Source organism: Pan paniscus, chromosome 3 (genome assembly GCF_029289425.2).
Source record: "Pan paniscus chromosome 3, NHGRI_mPanPan1-v2.0_pri, whole genome shotgun sequence".
NCBI classification, from domain to species: Eukaryota; Metazoa; Chordata; class Mammalia; order Primates; family Hominidae; genus Pan; species Pan paniscus.
Window position 1 is genome coordinate 68,792,294 of NC_073252.2, and position 21,629 is coordinate 68,813,922.

The following is a 21,629-nucleotide window of genomic DNA, read 5'->3' on the forward strand; positions in this document are numbered from 1 at the left end:
CTGATGAGTGTGACTCACAGATTCTGGAATTACAAACAGAGACGAGGACTCAAAAGAAGCTTCTGACCAAGGTTCCAAACAAAGATTTACATGCATGATAGCAGAGTATGTTTTTCTGCTTTCAGAATCTAGATAAAGTTCAAAGCAAGAATGGAGAAAGAGGCCATGGCAATTGAAAAAGAAAGACATTTAATCTTGGAGGAAGCAGGGCCTGGGTGAGGATGGGAGGGTGGATGAAGAGGAAACTTCGTTTAGAGAGTAGTTTCTCAAATTTTAATGTACATGTGTGTCACCTGATATATGGTGAAAATGCATATTTTAAATTTAGTAGGATTGGGATGAGCCTTGAAAATCTGCATTATTTCTTCCAAGATCCCAGAAGATGCCACAGCTACTGGTCTATGAACCCTGGTTTGAGTAGCAAGGCTGTAAAGTACTAGGTTGCTACTTGGAAACTGACTCTCTTTCTTGTGCAGAGAGAATTAAAATACATCAATGGTCAGCTTATGGACCATCAATTCAAAGTGGCACTTCTGGCCAGGCATGGTGGCACTTCTGGCCAGGCATGGTGGCTCATGCCTGTAATCCCAGCACGTTGGGAGGCCTAGGCAGGCAGATCACTTGAGATCAGGTGTTCGAGACTGTTCTGGCCAATATGATGAAAACGCGTCTCTACTAAAAATACAAAAATTAGCCGAGTGGGCTAATCCCAGCTGTAATCCCAGCTACTTGGGAGGCTGAGGCACGAGAATCACTGGGACCCAGGAGTTGGAGGCTGCAGTGAGCTAAGATCGCACCACTGCACTCCAGCCTGGACTACAGAGTGAGACTTGGTCTCAAAACAAAACAAAAACAAAAACAAAAAACAACACAGTGATATTTCCTCAGCTTTTGCTTTCCTTCAACCCTATCATTCTATTGATTATAAAAAACTCAGAAACAGATGGTCCTTACAATTTTAACTGAGCTCTCTACTAGAATGGAAAGTAGAGATTTAGGCAACTTGGTGGGTCATGGCAAAATGAAGGGAAAAACTTGCTTCATGCACAGGATGGAGCTAGATGTAATCAGTGTGAAATTTCTCTGTGAACTAGGGAAGCAGTAAACATGCAACTCCTTTCACACTATAGCTACTGTATGGGTAATGGATTAGAACGGGGGCAAGACAGAAAATAAAGACACAGGATGCTATAATATTCTAGAGAAATGATACGGTTCTAAATTGACATTGAGACAGGCAGTTGATAGGAGAAAAGAGATGTGCTTGGGGAGATATTGTCAGTAGAATTCACTGAATTTAGTCTTTGATTTCACATAGGAGATAGATGAGAAGAAGGAATCTTGAATAGCATCGAGGCAGAATTTGGGAAACTGTGGATTTTAATATTGTTTATTGTGCTAGAAAACATACTAAAAAGAGGAAGAGGAGCTGTTTGGGAATGAATATTCAGGAAAATATCTATACAGAGTGAATTTGGTGTGGAGACTTGAAGAAAAGGTGGGAGTTATATAGACGGAGACGTGGAGTTGGTCAAGGAGATGCTTCCCAGCAGAGTGAATGGCAAGTGCAAAGGTGCAGGAGAATTAAATATCATGAATGGCTCATTGCATGACTGGTGATGGGACTGTATGGGGCAGAGGGCAGCGAGTAGGGTGAGTCTTGAAAAGTGGACACAGGTCAAATATCAAAGGCATTTGAGTGCTAAGTACACTTTAAAAATTGTATGTGAAAACTAAAGAGAGCCATTCAGGAATTTAAGCAGAGGGATGACATGATCTAACATAGAATGAAGGAAGACGGGAAGGGAACCATCATTTCATGAATGCATTTCATGTGGCAGGCTTTATATTAATTATCTTGCTTCAGCATGGAGGATGAATGACAGTGGGTTTCCAAAAACTGAATGATGAATTGCTGCAACTGTAAGCATGAGAGGTGAAGCTTCATTTTTAGGACACAGGGAAGTTTCTCTTTAAGAAATGCACCCCAGATTAGTATTCACTATAGTCAGAATGTTTGTGTTTCTCCAAAAATTATGTGTTGAAATCCTAACTCCTAAAGTGACAGTTTAGGAAGTGAGGCCTTTATGCAGTGATTAGATCACAAGGGCGGAACCTGCATGAATGGGATTAGTGCCCTTCTAAAAGAAGCCCAAGAGAGATATCTCTCTTCCACCATGTAAGGACACAGCTAGAAGGCACCACCTATGAACCACAGAGCAGGCCCTCACTCTACATTAAATAAGCCTGCACCTTGATCTTGGACTTACAAGTCTTGAGAAGTGGGAGAAATGCATTTCTGTTGTTTATACACTCTCCAGTTTATAGCACTTTGTAATATAAGTCCGAATGGATTAATTTTGTTTATAGTAACAAAGGACACATGCTGACTTCCCCTTAGTTCTATTCCATGGTGGCAAACACCGATTTCTTTTTTTTTTTTTTCCTGGTTCTTCTGCTGATAAACTGTATATTTTGAAATAATACACTCCTAGTGATATGCTTCGATTTTTCTAATTTAAATTTTACCTATGACTTCCAACATAGTTCTCTTACACCATCCTTCCTCAAACATTAATAATTTCATCTCCCACCTTCTCATTATTTATATATCCACACTTCTGGTTTAAATTAACATTCAATATTTACTTAATTATGACCCTGTGAATAATGTTGAAGTTGGGCCACATAGCTAACTATGATTATTATCTATTATTATTATTACGATATTATCTTTTTATAAAGTGTCGTGTGGCCACTCTCTACATTTCCATTGTAGGTATTTATTTATTGTTTTTTCAGAGGGGCAATACAAAGTCATCTATGTATCTGTCATTAATACATTCCAAAATTTATGGCAAATCTGTAATGCTCCTATCAATGCATTTGTCCACATTAGAATAAATGTGGATAACTTTTATTCTTCAAGTTATTCAAGAATAACTTTTATTCTTGAAGTCATCTTTCCTGGAGGTTTTTACCTATAAATTACAGATTGCTCTCAATGCTGGAATAGACATTGTTTTGAGATCTCCCTTTGCCTTAATTGTGGATATTTCCTTTCTCTTCTGTAGTGTTGAATCTCTTAGTTTCAAGATATCACTTTCTCGTCTTTCTTGTTTTACTCCCACATTTCAATGGAGCACATGCTTGGTAGATTCTTAAGAAACGTGGCATGAGAGTTATACTTTTTTTAGATACTGCATGTCTAAATGTTTTTATTCTGTTCTTTCACTGATTGATATTTGGGATGGATATAAGAGTTTATACTGCAAATATTCTTTCCTCATAAGGATATGGACAGGAGGAAAGGAGATACTGGGTAGAAGAGGGCAGTTCCCCAGCAAATGCCCCACCCTCAAGCCTGGAAACCCACCACCCTAAATGGGAACAGGCATTTCTGTTTTCATATCCAAATGTTGCCTTTTGGCCCCCCCCGTCCCCCGATCCTATACCCATATTAACCCCAAATCCCAGGCTCCACAAGCAGATGAGTGGAAGAGCAGAGGAAAAGAAGAGCAGCATGACAGAGAAGGAGAGAAGAGAAGGAGCATCTGAATATTCAGAGGAGTTCGGCTGGGGGTTATCAGAGAGAAGATCAGCTGTGGGACAGCTGAACTCCAGTGGAAGATTATCTTCCACTCCATCCCCTTTCTAGCTCCCCATCCATTCCTCTGAGAGCTACCTCCATCCAGCAATAAAATCCCACATATTTACTATCCTTCAATTTCTCCATGGGACCTGATTCTTCCTGAATGTCAGACAAGGACCTGGGTACCAAGAGGGCACTGAGCTGGTTAACACTTAAGCCATCTGCAGATGGCAGAGGTAAAAGAGCACTGTAACACTCCCACTGGGGCTTCAGGAGTTGCAGGCATCCACCCTAGATGCTACCTTGTGGCCAGAGCCCGAAAGAGCTCACCACAGCTCCTGCACCTGCCCATTTGCGTGTGTCCCCTCCTGTAAGGGGTTTGGTTTGAGCACACTGTGGCAGAAAAGATAAGCCACACCCTTGTCACACACCCTGAGGGAGGGGTGGGGGGTGGGGTTCAGGGAACTCTCCCATTTCAATAATTTTGGAGATACTAATTCATTTTCCTCTATCTCTAGTGCTGCGGTTGAGATGTTCTATGCCATTCTGATACCAGATATTTCCTGTGATTTTTTTACTTTTATTACTGAAAACTTTTAGGATTTTCTCTGTATTACCAGAATTTACATAATTATATGATTTGTTGTAAATGTATTTTCACTTATTTTACAAGGTTTTGGATAGGTCTTTTTTTTTTTTTTTTTTTTTTGAGACGGAGTCTTGCTCTTTCGCCCAGGCTGGAGTGCAGTGGCCCGATCTCAGCTCACTGCAAGCTCCGCCTCCTGGGTTCACGCCATTCTCCTGCCTCAGCCTCCCGAGTAGCTGGGACTACAGGCGCCCGCCACCACGCCCGGCTAATTTTTTCTATTTTTAGTAGAGACGGGGTTTCACCGTGTTAGCTAGGATGGTCTCGATCTCCTGACCTCGTGATCCGCCCGCCTCGGCCTCCCAAAGTACTGGGATTACAGGCGTGAGCCACCGCGCCCGGCCTGGATAGGTCTTTTTAATCTGGAAATATTTTTATTCATTCAGGAAAATGTTCTTGTATTATTTCCTACCTAAATTACTTTTCTAATTTTTTTCTTCCTAGAAATGGTAACATTTAGATATTAGAGTTACTGTATTGTGCCTCTAATTGTCTTATGTTTTTTCTCATTTAATATCTATTTTTTATTTGTCATGCTTTTTGGAATATTGTCTTTACCTTCAAAATATGATATTGATTTTAATATTCAACATCATAGTTTTAGTTTCAAATATCTCTTTATCCTCTTCTGATTATGTTATTTATCCTTTCCTGTTCTTGTTTCTTGAAAAAAAGGTATTTTCTTATCCTTCTGGACATATTAATTATAGGTTTTTTTAAAAAAATATCTTTTGTTTGCTTCATGTTGTACCACTATTTCCTCTGATTCCTTTTCCTTTCTTACTCGTTTTCTATGAATTTATTAGCAAAGGATTTTTCAAATATGTAGAAATATCCAGTGGTTCATGCAGAATTAAGATTCCTGCCTCTGGTATACCTGCCTTATATAAACCTCTCTCCTTGTGTATGGATATGATGGAGTCGTTTTTCCCTTGATTGGCTATGTTAATTAAATTACATTGTATGGTGCTCCATCTTGGCAGACTAGAGAGGGATACTTCTGTTGGTCCTGAAGAAGCAAACTGGTCTGTGGCCAGGATCTGAGGTTAGTCTCAAATAGCTGAGAGTTCCTCCAACCAAAAAATCAGCAGGAAAACTTGAACCTCACTTCTAAAACCATATTGTAAGAGATTGATTGTGACCAACTACCTGAATGATCTCGCAAACAGATTATTCTCTAATCAGGCTCCAATCATACAGCTTGACTGGCATTTTGACTTTAGTCTTTAAGACACATTTATTAGCTCATAGTTCTGTAGGCTGGAAAATGAAACATGGATCAACTGCCAGTAAATGGATATCATTTTAAGCTTCTAAGTTTATAATATGATAATTTTTTACACAACAGTAGAACACTAATACATCTGGTGATCATGCTACACCTTCTGCTATTTAAGGGAGAAACACCACAGAGCAGATTGAAAGCTCTGAGTACATGAGCTATTTAAGTACATGAGCACGTAATTCATGCCTGTGGCCAAATTTCACAGCCAAAGATTGGTCTTTCTTTACAATCTTTTAAAAATAGTACCCCTAAGACTATATTACCTTACATTTCCCAAATTTGATGAAAAACAATAATCTACACATCCAAGAAGACCAATTAACTCCAAGTAGAATAAATACAAAGATAATCACACCCAGACACATCATAGTCAAAATATTAAAAGCCAAAATTTGAAAGCCATAAGAAAAAGATGAGGCATTACAAAGAATGGAATCCCAATAAAATTAACAACTAACTTCTCTTTTGAAACTATGAAGGCCAGAAAGCAGTGGGACAATATATTCAAAGCACTGAAAATGTAAAACAAAACAAACTACAATAAAGCTTTCAACCAACAATCTTATATCCAGCAAAAGTATCTTTTTAAAATGAAGGTAAAATACAGTCAAGTGCCACATAATGAATTTTCAGTCAATGATGGACCACACCTTAAGGTGGTTTCATGAAAAATGTATTACTATATTTTTACTGTATCTTTTCTATATTTAGATACAGTTGGAAACATAAATACTTACCATTGTATTATAATTGTTTACAATATTCAGTACTGTAATATGCTGTACAGGTTAGGAGCAAAAGGCTATATGATTAGGCTAGGTATAGATTCCCACAACAATGAAATTTGTTCCTACACAATGAAATTCCCTAAGTACACATTTCTCAGACTGTATTCCATTTTTTAAATGACACATGATTGAAAGAATTTCCCAGATAGGCAAAAACACAAAATTTTGTAGGAGTTCCACTTTAGAAAATTATTAAAAAGTAAAGAATGTTCTCCAGGCTGCAAGCAAGTTACACCAGACAGTAATTCGAATCAACACACAAGCAAAAGGGTGCCAGTAAAAGCAACTATATTGGTAATAATACAAGTCATTATAACTGCATATTTATTCTTTTTTTAAAAACTGATTTAAAAGTAATTAGATAAAATAATATGTATATAATTAAATTGTTGAGCTTTTAACACATAGAAATGTAATATTTGACAAAAACACTGTGTGGGTGGGAGCAAAGTGTTATTGGTATAAGTATATGACACCATATGGTAACTAGTATCCACAGGAAAAAAAAATTTAAATCAGTTGTTATAAATAGGAAGATTAATATAACAAACTCTGTAAATACGCATTTGTTCTTATGTCTTCTTTCATCTTTAAAAAAAGATATAAGATTCCAAAATAAAATACTTATACCATTGTATTTTCGGGTTTGTAACATACATAAATATAATATGTATAAATATAATAGCACAAAAACGTGGGGAATGTAGCTATACAGGTGTAAAATTTTCATATTCCACAGGAATCAAGCTAATAAAAATTTGTGGTAGACTTTGATAAATTAAGATGTATATATTTTAAGTCTTGGCATAATCATTAAGAACATTTAAAGAATATATTTGACAATTATTAAAGGAATTAAAATGTTACTAGGAAGTATCCATGTGATAAAAAAAAAAGACAGTAAAAGTGGAGCAAAAATGGCATGAGCCTTATAGTAAACCAAATGTAAAAGGGCATTTATATCTGACTATAGTCATAACAACATTAAATATAAATGAATTAAAAATCAAATAAAAAGTCAGGTGTTATTAGATTAAATTTAGAAAAAGAACAGGATTTAACTATATGGTGTCTTTGTAATACACACTCTAGATTCAAAGATACAAGTGGGTTGAAAGTCAATTCGGTACAGTGGCTCATGCCTGTAATCCAAGCACTTTGGGAGGCTGAGGTGGGCAGATTGCTTGAGCCCAGGAGTTCAAGACCAGCCTGGGAAAATGGTGAGAGCCCGTCTCTACAAAAAATAAAGAGTACTGGGCGTAGGGGCATGTACCTGTGGTCCAGCTACTCGTGAGGGTGAGGTGGGAGGATTGCTTGAGCCTGGGAAGTTAAGGCTTCAGTGAGCTGTGATGGTGCCACTGCACTCCAGCCTGGGTGACAGAGTGAGACCGTTTCAAAACAAAACAAAAACAAAGAGGGTGAAAGTTAAAGGATGGAAAAAATACACCATGCAAACAGCAATGATAAGAGAGCTAAAGTGGCTATACTATTATTGTCAAGTTAACTCGATTCTGGTAATCATTTCACAATGTCTGCATGTATCAAATGATCACCTTGTACATCCTAAATATATTCAATTTTTATTTGCCAATTATACGGCGATAAAACTAGAAAAAAAAAGATAAAACAAGCCAGTGAATATACGAAAGGCCACAGAATGATTGGGCAGAGACTGCTGTTTCCCTGAGGGACTGAATTGAAAGTTCTACAGGGCTTTTTTTCTGGGCTGATCAGTTATTCCAGAGAGGAATCCTCCAGTTTCATGACTGGGGCAGAGTGGGTATAGCTTTGGTGGTGTTGATGTGGTGTGAATTTCCTAGACAGCGTTCTGAGAGTTTAGGGGCTTAGGTGGGCCAGGGAATTCACATTCAGATGTGAATTCTCCATGTCCACTTTTCAGGATAGCACATCTCTTCTACCCTAAACTGTGCTTATTCTCCCTACACTACATTTTTTCAGCTTCATTTTTTTCCCTGAAACTGTGGTCTTCTGCTAGGCTGAAATAGAGTAATTGCCTAAATGGGAAAATTAGGGAAAGGAACTTATGGGGAATTTTTTAAGTTTTAAATCTTTTTCAAGTTTTCAGTCATAACTACTTTTTAAACCCTGACCCACACTTTGGCCTTAATCTAGTCTGGGAATTCCAGCAGGAGTTTGAACTTTCCTTTCTGCCATATTAGTTACCCTACATCTCCTCTTAATTTTCCATACATTTACTTCTATTATGTATTGTCTCTTCCTTTCCTCTATCTTCTTGAATTTCTGATTTTGATAATACTTCCCTTTACTATAATCTCCGTGGGATTTTGGAGGCAGCAAACAGAAATATACTTATTCAATCCAGCATGTTTGATCTTAATGTGTAATTCCTCAGAAATAAGTCAACACGGTAAAAATAAAACAACTTTGGGCTAAGGAGACTTAGTTCAAATACTGAGTCTATGTCACACTGATGATAGCATAATAATGAGGTTACATATTTTCTCTGAAGCATTGTTTCCTCAATGGGGAAACATACATAATAATATCTATTTCATAAATGAGAAAAGACAGAGACAGCGCTTTTTTGGCTTGCTTCTTTGTGGCTGTATTCATCAGCATCATCAGCATCCAGGCTCGAAATAAAAGCCATATGGTCCAAAGTGTCTATTGTTCTACCTTTCCAATCAGAAAGAATTTGCTTTGAAGAGAACACGAATCACAATTTTGGAGTCGATTACATCTGAAATATAGATGAGAAGGCTGAATTCAGTTTTGAAGATTGAGTGGGATGAGGTGATAGTGAATAGAGGGACCATAAAATCGCAGTGGTATAATAAGTATTTAAATCCATAGAAATGAGATTTGTGGGCTGCACGTGTTGGTTCACCCCATAACCTCAGCCCTTTGGGAGGCTGAGATGGAAGGATCACCTGAGGTCAGGAGTTTGAGACCAGCTTGGCCAACATAGTGAAATCCCGTCTCTACTAAAAATACAAAATTTATCCGAGCATGGTGGCGTGCCTATAGTCCCAGCTACTTGGGAGGCTGAGGCAGAAGAATTGCTTGAACCCAGGTGGCAGAATTTTCAGTGAGCCAAGATCATGCCACTGTATTCCAGCCTAGGAGACAGAGCGAGACTCTGTCTCAAAAAGAAAAAAAAAAGAGATTTGTGGTTTAATTAGAGTGTATTAAACTACAAATCTATTGTTTAATAAGAGTTTTCACAACAGTTATATCATTCCTGTAATACTAGCAGTATTGGAAGGCTGAATCAGGAGGATCAATTGAGCCTAGGACTTTGAGAAATGACATTTGTGAGGTGTCACAACTTATTTATGATACTTAAGGGGAAATTACATATATATATATACACACACACACATATCCTATGTATATACACATACATATCCTATCATATGTATGTATATATGTATATATGTTTATGTATATATGTATATATGTATATATGGGTATATGGGTATATGTATATATGTACATGTATATATGTACATGTATACGTATATACGTATACATGTATACGTATATACGTATATATGTATATATGTATATATGTATATAAGTATATATGTATATATACGTATATGTATATATGTATGTATATATGTATATGTATATATACGTATATGTATATGTATATACGTATACGTATATATATACACATATATGTATATATGTATATACATATATGTATGTCTATATATGTATATATGTATATACATATATGTATGTCTATATATGTATATGTATCTATGTATGTATATATGTATATACATATATATGTATACATATATAGGCAAGATGTATATATGTATGCATATATACACATGTGTGCATGTATATGTATGCATGTATATGTATATGTATGTATATGCATGTATATGTATATGTATGTATATGCATATGTGTATATGTATACATGTATGCATATATATGCATGCATATACATATGTATGCATATGTATGTATGCATATACATACATATGATACTACTTGAGGGGAAATTATATATATGTACATCTATATATTTTCATTGTTCAACTAATTGCATTTTTTGAAATTTACTTTTTCCTCTTTTCTGTCTTTAGATTTTAAGTATGATGGCTTTATGGTCATAACCCTTCCTTGCTTAATATTACTTGCTTATATTCATGGGTAATACTGTCTTTGGCATGAATAATTCATTTATGAAATAACAAGCACATCCTCATCATCCCAAATTAATCACATGAGTATTAAATGGAAAATTAAATAGCTCATTGACATCCTTGTGAACCAGTAACACCACGGTAGAATCTGATTGGCAGAAATAAGAACTAAAAATCACAAAAAGTATTTAAAAATTCAGGAACCAGAAGAAGTAAATGCAGATATCTGTCATAAATAATAACAGCTTGCTATTCAATATTTAATATAAACACCAATGTATTTTAAAATGTGATTAGCATCACAATCAAAAACACTTTTTATTTGTATAACATTAATTTCTGGACAAGAGCCTTCTAGTCTTCATGTGCCTTGTAAATATTTTCTCTGTATACAGGGAACTTTATTTAGGCAAGATAGTTTTTGACTGGAAAATTATCCCATTAATTAAAAACTTTTCAGAGTGACTGCTTTGCACACAATTTCATGCTACTAGATTTAAAATTACTGTATTTTAAAATGATTAATAAGTTGTCCATGTATTTTGTAAACATTCCCAAAGAAGGTAGTCAGTAAAACAGTAAAATCGCTGGAGTGCAAGTATTTATCACTGATCCAATAAGATTTTATGTAGCCTGTAACTGCAATATTATATATTTTATGCTTCCTCTGTCTTTGGTGCGATATACATTAAGTTATTTTCCATGAAGTTAATTTCACAATCAGTAGACATCTCTAAACAACATTTTGTTACAGTTTCATGGGTACTAGATATTTACAGGGGTCATTACTTTCCCCTTAGGTAGTGATAAGAAGCCAGACAACCTGAACTCACATTGTTTATATTCTGAAATGATGCTTGATATCTAAGCTATAATTATCTTTTATTTCCTTAGATCTATCACATTTATAATTTCCTTAGATCTATCACATTTATAAACTTCTCCTCTTACTTTGCGATATATTACCTAAGAGCTTGCATAGCTCCATGGACACCAAAGGCATGTCTAGAACAGGGTGTATTTTTTTAATTAAAAAAAAAAATGAGGAGAAACTTTTTCAGTTCTTGTTTTTTTTTTGTAGATAGGAAGTAAAAGGGAATTTTCTATACTACAAGTTGAGGAAAAGGAAATTTTCTATCCTACAAGTTGACTGAAAATATAATATTTCATAATTCAAGTATATAAAATCAAATATTTTATAAGTGTGTATAAATATACATGTGGAATATGTACTTATATAAGGTCTGTAGCACCATAAACCTGTTATAATAAGTAGAATGAGTTTTATAAAAATAGAGTTACTCAGTTAAAGCAGCTGGATAAGGATTTGGTATTTTTAAATTTTAGTGCCAGCTCTGTCACTGACCTATTTTGTGAACTTAACACAAGTGGCTCAGTTTATTTATTTCTGTTCTAAAATAGAGACTGCCATATCGACTCAAGTAATGGTTTTATGAGAAAGAATAGTGAATGAAAAGGGGTGTGAAACTAGTGACCAATGATTGGTATTGAAATTGTTTATTGCCTCAGGAACAGTAGTGATGGGACACCTACCTTTGTACATTTAAACATATCTAGGTTATTAAGATCTTCAAAGTCACTACTTGGTCATGAATTTTGAAGGCAACTGCTTGGGAACCTACTGGTTGTAGTGGAGAGATAATTAGTGCTAGGATTAGTACTGAGTTTGGCCTGAACAATGCCTCTCATTCTGCAAAGTCAAGTGGTTTCTCAGAAAACATATTTCCCCACTTGGAAACAAAAGGTTACACATCGTTTTTACTCATATGATTATTTTAAGCATCACAGTGCTTTGAAACCAGGAAAGTTGCTGTAAAATTCAAAGTGTAATATAAATGTAAAATATTTCTGTAAGTATTTCAGAATCAAAATGTACAACATTTTGGGGATATTTAGAAAACTGTGATGACTTTAAACTTAAGTGTTCATAGCTTTAATTTTTTGAGTTGAAATAATTTTCCTTCTGCTAAAAGTTTTAACAATAGTTATCAATGATCAGACCATGATCTTGCAAACTTCTAAGTTAACCAACCACTCAGCCACTATCCTTTCTTTTATTTCCAAATTTCTTTAAAAATATGGCCATATGATTTTGCTTTCTTGTATTTATAAAATTTTTATTCCTTACCGGCCATAGTTTAGCTTCCTCAATTCAAATAAAACCGTTTTATTCAGCATTTGCTTGTCTGTAAAGGATTTTGTTTCTCCTTCACTTATGAAGCTTAGTTTGGCTGGGTATGACATTCTGGGTTGAAAATTGTTTGCTTTAAGAATGTTTAATATTGGACCCCACTCTCTTCTGGCTTGTAGAGTTTCTGCGGAGAGATCCGCTATTAGTCTGATGGGCTTCCCTTTGTGGGTAACCAGACCTTTCTCTCTGGCTACCCTTAACATTTTTTCCTTCATTTCAACTTTGATGAATCTGACACTTATTTGTTTTGGAGTTGCTCTTCTCGAGGAGTATCTTTGTGGCATTCTCTGTATTTCTTGAATTTGAATGTTGGCCTGCCTTGCTAGGTTGGGGAAGTTCTCCTGGATAATAACCTGCAGAGTGTTTTCCAACTTGGTTCCATTCTCCCCATCACTTTCAGGTACACCAATCAGACATAGATTTGGTCTTTTCACATAGTCCCATATTTCTTGGAGGCTTTGTTCATTTCTTTTAACTCTTTTTTTCTCTGAACTTCTCACTTCATTTCATTCATTTGATCTTCTATCACTGATACCCTTTCTTCCAGTTGATCAAATCGGCTACTGAAGTTCGTGCATTTGTCATGTAGTTCTCATGCCATTTCAGCTCCATCAGGTCATTTAAGGACTTCTCTACACTGGTTATTCTAGTTAGCCATTTGTCTAATCTTTTTTCAAGGTTTTTAGCTTCTTTGCGATGGGTTCGAACTTCCTCCTTTCTGAAGCCTTCTTCTCACAACTCATCAAAGTCATTCTCCGTCCAGCTTTCTTCCGTTGCTGGTGAGGAGCTGCGTTCCCTTGGAGAGGGAGAGGCGCTCTAATTTTTAGAATTTTCAGCTTTTCTGCTCTGTTTTTCTCCCCATCTTTGTGGTTTTATCTACCTTTGGTCTTTGATGATGGTGACATACAGATGGGGTTTTGGTGTGGATGTCCTTAATGTAAATGGGCTAAATGCTCCAATTAAAAGACACAGACTGGCAAATTGGATAAAGGGTCAACACCCATCAGTGTTTTGTATTCAGGACACCCATCTCACGTGCAGAGACACACATAGGCTCAAAATAAAGGGATGGAGGAAGATCTACCAAGCAAATGGAAAACAAAAAGGCAGGGGTTGCAATCCTAGTTTTGGATAAAACAGACTTTAAACCAAAGAAGATCAAAAGAGACAAAGAAGGCCATTACATAATGGTAAAGGGATCAATTCAACAAGAAGAGCTAACTATCCTAAATATATATGCACCCAATACAGAGCACCCAGATTCATAAAGCAAGTCCTTAGAGACCTACAAAGAGACTTAGACTCCCACACAATAATAATGGGAGACTTTAACACCCCACTGTCAACATTAGACAGATCAACGAGACAGAAAGTTAGCAAGGATATCCAGGAATTGAACTCAGCTCTGCACCAAGTGGACCTAATAGACATCTACAGAACTCTCCACCCCAAATCAACAGAATATACATTCTTCTCAGCACCACACTGCACTTATTCCAAAATTGACCACATAGTTGGAAGTAAAGTACACCTCACAAATGTAAAAGAACAGAAATTATAACAAACTGTCTCTCAGACCACGGTGCAATCAAACTAGAACTCAGGATGAAGAAACTCACTCAAAACCACTCAATTACACGGAAACTGAACAACCTGCTCCTGAATGACTACTGGGTACATAGCAAAATGAAGGCAGAAATAAAGATGTTCTTTGAAACCAATGAGAACAAAGACACAACATACCAGAATCTCTGGGACACATTTAAAGCAGTGCGCAGAGGGAAATTTATAGCACTAAATGCCCACAAGAGAAAGCAGGAAAGATCTAAAGTTGACACCCTAACATCACAATTAAAAGAACTAGAGAAGCAAGAGCAAACACATTCAAAAGCTAGCAGCAAGAAATAACTAAGATCAGAGCAGAACTGAAGGAAATAGAGACACAGAAAATCCTTCAAAAAATCAATGAATCCAGGAGCTGGTTTTTTGAAAAGATCAACAAAATTGATAGACCACTAGCAAGACTAATAAAGAAGAAAAGAGAGAAGAATCAAATAGATGCAATAAATAACGATAAATGTGATATCACCACCAATCCCACAGAAATACAAACTACCATCAGAAAATACTATAAATACCTCTACAGAAATAAACTAGAAAATCTAGAAGAAATGGATAAATTCCTAGACACATATACCTTCCCAAGACTAAACCAGGAAGAAGTTGAATCTCTGAATAGACCAATAACAGACTCTGAAATGGAGGCAATAATTAATAGCTTACCAACCAAAAAAAGTCCAGGACCAGACGGATTCACAGCCGAATTCTACCAGAGGTACAAGGAGGAGCTGGTACCATTCCTTCTGAAACTGTTCCAATCAATAGAAAAAGAGGGAATCCTCCCTAATTCATTTTATGAGGCCAGCATCATCCTGATACCAAAACCTGGCAGAGACACAACCAAAAAAGAGAATTTTAGACCAATATCCCTGATGAACATCGATGCAAAATCCTCAATAAAATATTGGCAAACTGAAGCCAGCAGCACATCAAAGAGCTTATCCACCATGATCAAGTGGGCTTCATCCCTGGGATGCAAGGCTAGTTCAATGTATGCAAATCAATAAACATAATCCAGCATATAAACAGAACCAAAGACAAAAACCACATGATCATCTCAATAGATGCAGAAAAGGCCTTTGACAAAATTCAACAGCCCTTCATGCTAAAAACTCTCAATAAATTCGTTATTGATAGGACATATCTCAAAATAATAAGAACTATTTACGACAAGCCCACAGCCAATATCATACTGAAAGGGCAAAAACTGGAAGCATTCCCATTGAAAACTGGCAGAAGACAGGGATGCCCTCTCTCACCACTGCTTTCCAAAATAGTGTTGGAAGTTCTGGCCAGGGCAATCAGGCAGGACAATGAAATAAAGGGTATTCAATTAGGAAAAGAGGAGGTCAAATTGTCCCTGTTTGCAGATGACATGATTATATATTTAGAAAACCACATCGTGTCAGCCCAAAATCTCCTTAAGCTGATAAGCAACTTCAGCAAAGTCTCAGGATACAAAATCAATGTGCAAAAATCACAAGCATTCTTATATACCAATAACAGACAAACAGAGAGCAAAATCATGAGTGAACTCCCATTCACAATTGGTTCAAAGAATATAAAATACCTAGGAATCCAACTTACAAGGGATGTGAAGGATCTCTTCAAGGAGAACTACAAACCACTGCTCAATGAAATAAAAGAGGACACAAACAAATGGAAGAACTTTCCATGCTCATGGATAGGAAGAATCAATATCATGAAAATGGCCAAACTGCCCAAGGTAATTTACAGATTCAATGCCATCCCCATCAAGCTACCAATGACTTTCTTCACAGAATTGGAAAAAACGATTTTAAATTTCATATGGAACCAAATAAGAGCCCGCATTGCCAATACAATCCTAAGCCAAAAGAACAAAACTGAAGGCATCACGCTACCTGACTTCAAACTATACTACAAGGCTACGGTAACCAAAATAGCATGGTATTGGTACCAAAACAGAGATATAGACCAATGGAACAAAACAGAGCCCTCAGAAATAATACCACACATCTACAACTATCTGATCTTTGACTAGCCTAACAAAAACAAGAAATGGGGAAAGGATTCCCTATTTAATAAATGGTGCTGGGAAAACTGGCTAGCCATAGGTAGAAAGCTGAAACTGGATCCCTTCCTTACACATTATACAAAAGTTAATTCAAGACGGATTAAAGACTTAAATGTTAGACCTGAAACCATAAAAACCCTAGAAGAAAACCTAGGCAATACCATTCAGGACATAGGTATTGGCAAGGACTTCATGTCTAAAACACCAAAAGCAATGGCAACAAAAGCCAAAATTGACAAATGGGATCTAATTAAACTAAAGAGCTTCTGCCCAGCAAAAGAAACTACCATCGGAGTGAATAGGCAACCTCCAGAATGGGAGAAAGTTTTTGCAATCTACTCATCTGACAAAGGGCTAATACCCAGAATCTACAAAGAACTCAAACAAATTTACAAGAAAAAAAAAACCATCAAAAAGTGGGCGAGGTATATGAACAGACACTTCTCAAAAGAAGACATTTATGTAGCCAACAGACAGATGAAAAAATGCTCATCATCACTGGCCATCAGAGAAATGCAAATCAAAACCACAATTAGATATCATCTCACACCAGTTAGGATGGCAGTCATTAGAAAGTCAGGAAACAACAGGTGCTGAAGAGGATGTGGAGAAATAGGAACAAGTTTACACTGTTGGTGGGACGGTAAACTAGTTCAACCATTGTGGAAGACAGTGTGGTGATTCCTCAAGGATCTCGAACTAGAAATACCATTTGACCCAGCCATCCCGTTACTGGGTATATACCCAAAGGATTACAACTCATGCTGCTATAAAGACACATGCACACATATGTTTATTGCGGCACTATTCATAATAGCAAAGACTTGGAACCAACCCAAATATCCATCAATGATAGACTGGATTAAGAAAATGTGGCACACATACACCATGGAATATTATGCAGCCATAAAAACTGATGAGTTCATGTCCTTTGTAGGGACATGGATGAAGCTGGAAACCATCATTCTGAGCAAACTATCGCAAGGACAAAAAACCAAACATCGCAAGTTCTCACTCATAGGTGGGAATTGAACAATGAGAACACTTGGACACAGGAAGGGGAACATCACACACCAGGGCCTGCTGTGGGATTGGGGGAGTGGGGAGGGATAGCATTAGGAAATATACCTAATGTAAATGATGAGTCAATGGGTGCAGCACACCAACATGGCACATGTATACATATGCAACAAACCTGCACGTTGTGCACTTGTACCCTAGAATTTAAAGTATAATTAAAAAAAAAAGTTCTGTTGTCACTAAGAACTGTTTTCGTCACCAAAATTGAAGACTTCTTTCATTTTTTTATTCTCATTGAACCATCCACAATAATTGAAAGTTTGATTATTCCCTATTTCCTGAAATTCTTGTTCTTTTGCTTTCTTTAAAATTATCTGTGCTAGTTATGTCAACGAGTTCTTTTCCTATTTCTCCCTTTCCTTTGCATTTCACACCCCTATCCTAAGCCAGGATGCATAGTCACTACTCAATATTCTGTCCTCATCTTTTTTCACTTTTCTTTCTTTTCCATTCTTCTTTTCATTAAATTCTTTTCTATGGCTTCAACAATCATTCAAATGAGGTTAAATTACAATTCTATATCTATCCCTGATTTCTATCATTTCTCCATTATTATTTCCTGTTACTCCCTTAGATAGGGCAAATGTAACATGAACATGTCTGATGCTTCTCACCTTTATGATCTGGGTCATTCTCTGATTTTGGTTTCAGCCATTTTCCTTTCTTTTCATGCCAAAATGCTAAAACTACAATTGTTGCATAAATTCCATGGCTGCTAAAAATTTTTAAACCAGTTAAATTAGAAAGACTAGAAATCAGTGGCTAAGTGAAAGTATGCTGAATTTTAAATAAAATAGGTTGTAAGTTATTAAAATTTGAAAGAATTGAAAACAATACCACAGGCTAAAATTTTATATTTAATTTTTCTCAGTTCTCATGGGTTGAATTCTCTCAGTGGGGGTTGATATTTCAAAGGATTGATATCTATTTTTATTTTTGGCAAGAGGAGGGAGTTATATGAAGAATCATTTGTTATATGGAGAGTCAAAATTTAATCCAGATCAGTAGTTCATTTTGTTAAGTAAATTTTTGTTTTACCCAATTTCCTGATGCAGGAGACATTTTTGTTTTATTATGCAAATATGCTTAATGAATGTTTAAAGAATATGGAAGACTGTACTAGGATTTTGAAAGATTAAAAAAACCAGGCACAGTTTTTATGTCAGGGAATTTAGAGTCTTGATATAAACTTATGTGAGAGAATTTATGTAAAAAATATTTATAATACTAGGTAGAGTGAAATAAGTGTCTTAAGAGAGAAAGAGATGAAGTGCTTTGTGGAGTTTATGATATGTAATAAAATGTATGTGGCTTGGTGTTTTACTCACATGCAGGCAGCGATTTTTATTTTTCCTAGCTATCTGTAGTTTTTCATAATGAGAAACTGAGCTGTGTAGTGAGCAGGCTCATGGCCTCTAGAGCCAAACTCCCTAGGTCAGATCTGTAATCACTTACTAGTTCTATGCTGTCTGTGAATTTCTTCATCTGTAAATTGTGAATAATAATAATAGTTTGCCTCACACAGTTATGATAAAATTAAATTGAGTATATTTGTAATGCACTCAGAACAATGACTGCCTTATAGAAAGTGGTACGTACATGAAAGCTCAATTTCTTAATAATATTACTATAATTTTTCTTCAGTCGGATTAAGAATAACTTCCATTTCAGACTCACTTTTACTTCTAAAACTTTGAGATATTCCCATCTAAGAATCTGACAATAGGCAATGATCAAAAGTCTTTTTCATAAAATAAGACAGAACTTAGGTGGATTTCATCCAAAATTATGGATGAAGATATCCTGTGAGTAAAGTACATACTCTATGTGACATAATGCTTTTGGTTTTTGAAAGATATACTTCAAGCAAAAGGATTTTTAAAAATGAGAATCATAAGAAGTTAATTTCCCATTATTTAGCGTGTTTGTCCTAAAGTATGTTGTCTGACTTTTATCGAAGTCTCCAGGGACAGGCTAAGTTAGAAATACTGTCAGTATGTTTATATACTCACATTTGCTCCAGGCGCTTTCAACTATATTGGATATTAAATGTTGAAAATGTTTGAATATAATTCCCTACCTCTCTGTTTTAAAATTTTTTTATTAAATTGGAATCTACAATATTAACAACATCTTGGCAACATTAATCTCTATTTCATATTGTTTCAAATGCAGAATTTTGCTCTTATTAGACTTGTGAGAAACTAGTTAAAATGTGTAACTTTTGATTATAGTTACATTTAAAGTTGAATTTCATTTTGCTGTTTTAATAAACATAAGAACTTCATAGGATGAGATATAACAGTATTTTTCATTATTCTCCACTTTTACAACTTGAGATTAATGTTATAACATCCTTTACATTAGGATATCAACAAAATAGAGGAAAACTTGGGTAACAAAGTAGATATAATCCCTTTTTTCAGTTATGGAGAATTTGATATTGAAGATTTACTATTATGTCTGACACTGTTGTCATTATTATCATTTTTTCATTGAAAAGAATTTGAGAATTTGAGATTAAAAACTTTAGACACAAAGCTAGACTCCATAGTTATTCAAAAAATTATGAGCATATGTGATGGGAAGGGAATAATGAATGTGTTCAAATAGAAGCTGGATAAATTTTACAGCATCCCTCTAAGCATTTACAGCAATATTGTTTAAATCATTTTACTTAGGGTAATGTTTGTATATTATTATGATGAAATACAATATCTGTCTTTAAAATTGATAATATAATTTAAAAATATATATTTTATTATGTGAAAACAACACATAAGTTATTATATAATTTTAAAATATAAGACCTAAACATAATTATATGAAAAATTTAGACATAGTGTCTATATAAATAGCCTCTTGTTGGTATTTTAAAAGATGATTTCACAAGTAAGTCAGAACTAGAGTTCAAGAACTTGTTTAAAAGCAAGGGTGGCTGAATCCTATGATTGTACAACGAGAGACACTTAAATCCTATGAAAGTGAAGGTGAGGATGATCCCAGCCTGGCTTATTGTTGATTTAAAAATAGTCTCAGCTGCAGGAAAAAAAAACAAAAGAAGGAGTGTAAAAGAAGGTCACCCCGAAACATATGCAATAAAACAAATAGTTGACACTTTAGTAAAGTAATCTAGAAAGAAAATCAGATATATGCTGCCAGTGATGGATGCAGGTGTGAAGTAGAAAGACATTGGAAAGGTTCACATTAAAAAATGATCTGTACAGATGAGTATACAGAAAAGGAATTAGAAAGTATTTGAGAACCAATTACACTATGGCTCTGAAACACAAAACTTGAGACAATTGTGAAGAAGCCTCAACTGACTCTTCTACCTTTATTTATGAGTAGAAGAGTGAAGGAGCTCAATATCTCATTTCTCTCCAAACCTCCCCTCCCAGCTTCACTCTGTCATAAAAAAAAGTATTTCTTAGCCATTAATTGGATTTAATTATTCTCAAAAATATAAATGATTAATATATCATATTGTGTTCATGGCTGACTACTCTTTCTATTTGCTAAGCTGGGCTGATCTTGGACCTACTAATTTTCTTCCGTTTTTTAAACTTAAGTTCTGATTCCAAGTTTTGAACAAGTTGACTGAATTTATCTGATTGACTCCGCATTCTTATTCCTCATTTTATCCATCCCTAAAATGGGTTGTTAACTGAACTGTAATAACAAATAACCTTTAAAAAATGTTGATGAACATGCCATTTAATCAAGTGTAAGGGAAATGATGAAGAAATATTAGTGTACCAGAAGGCAATCAGAATATTTCCAGTTTACAATGCAGAACTAGATAATACATGAAACTGGTAAAAAGACAAATTGTACTTTCAGAAGTGTTCAACTCTGATAACCTGACCAACTTTGCAAAAGTTCTTGTTGACCTGCTGGAACTATTAAAATTATTAGGAGTGAGAAATGTCCTGGTTTGTGCAAATTATAATGTAATTTGATTTTGTCTGTCTTTTGAATGAATGAAAGGTCTATTTCCTGCTTAAACACATGTGGACCTCATATCCAGGGTCTCAAATGCACAGATAATGCCTAATTACATTTTGAAATGTTAAATTCTTATTTTGTTCAAGCTTGAAACTCTTATTTATTACTGATAATTGTTCTACGGTATTTCTTGCTTTAACCTAATGCAGCTATATCTTCCTTACATTTTGTTTATTTGCTTAATGATTGTTATT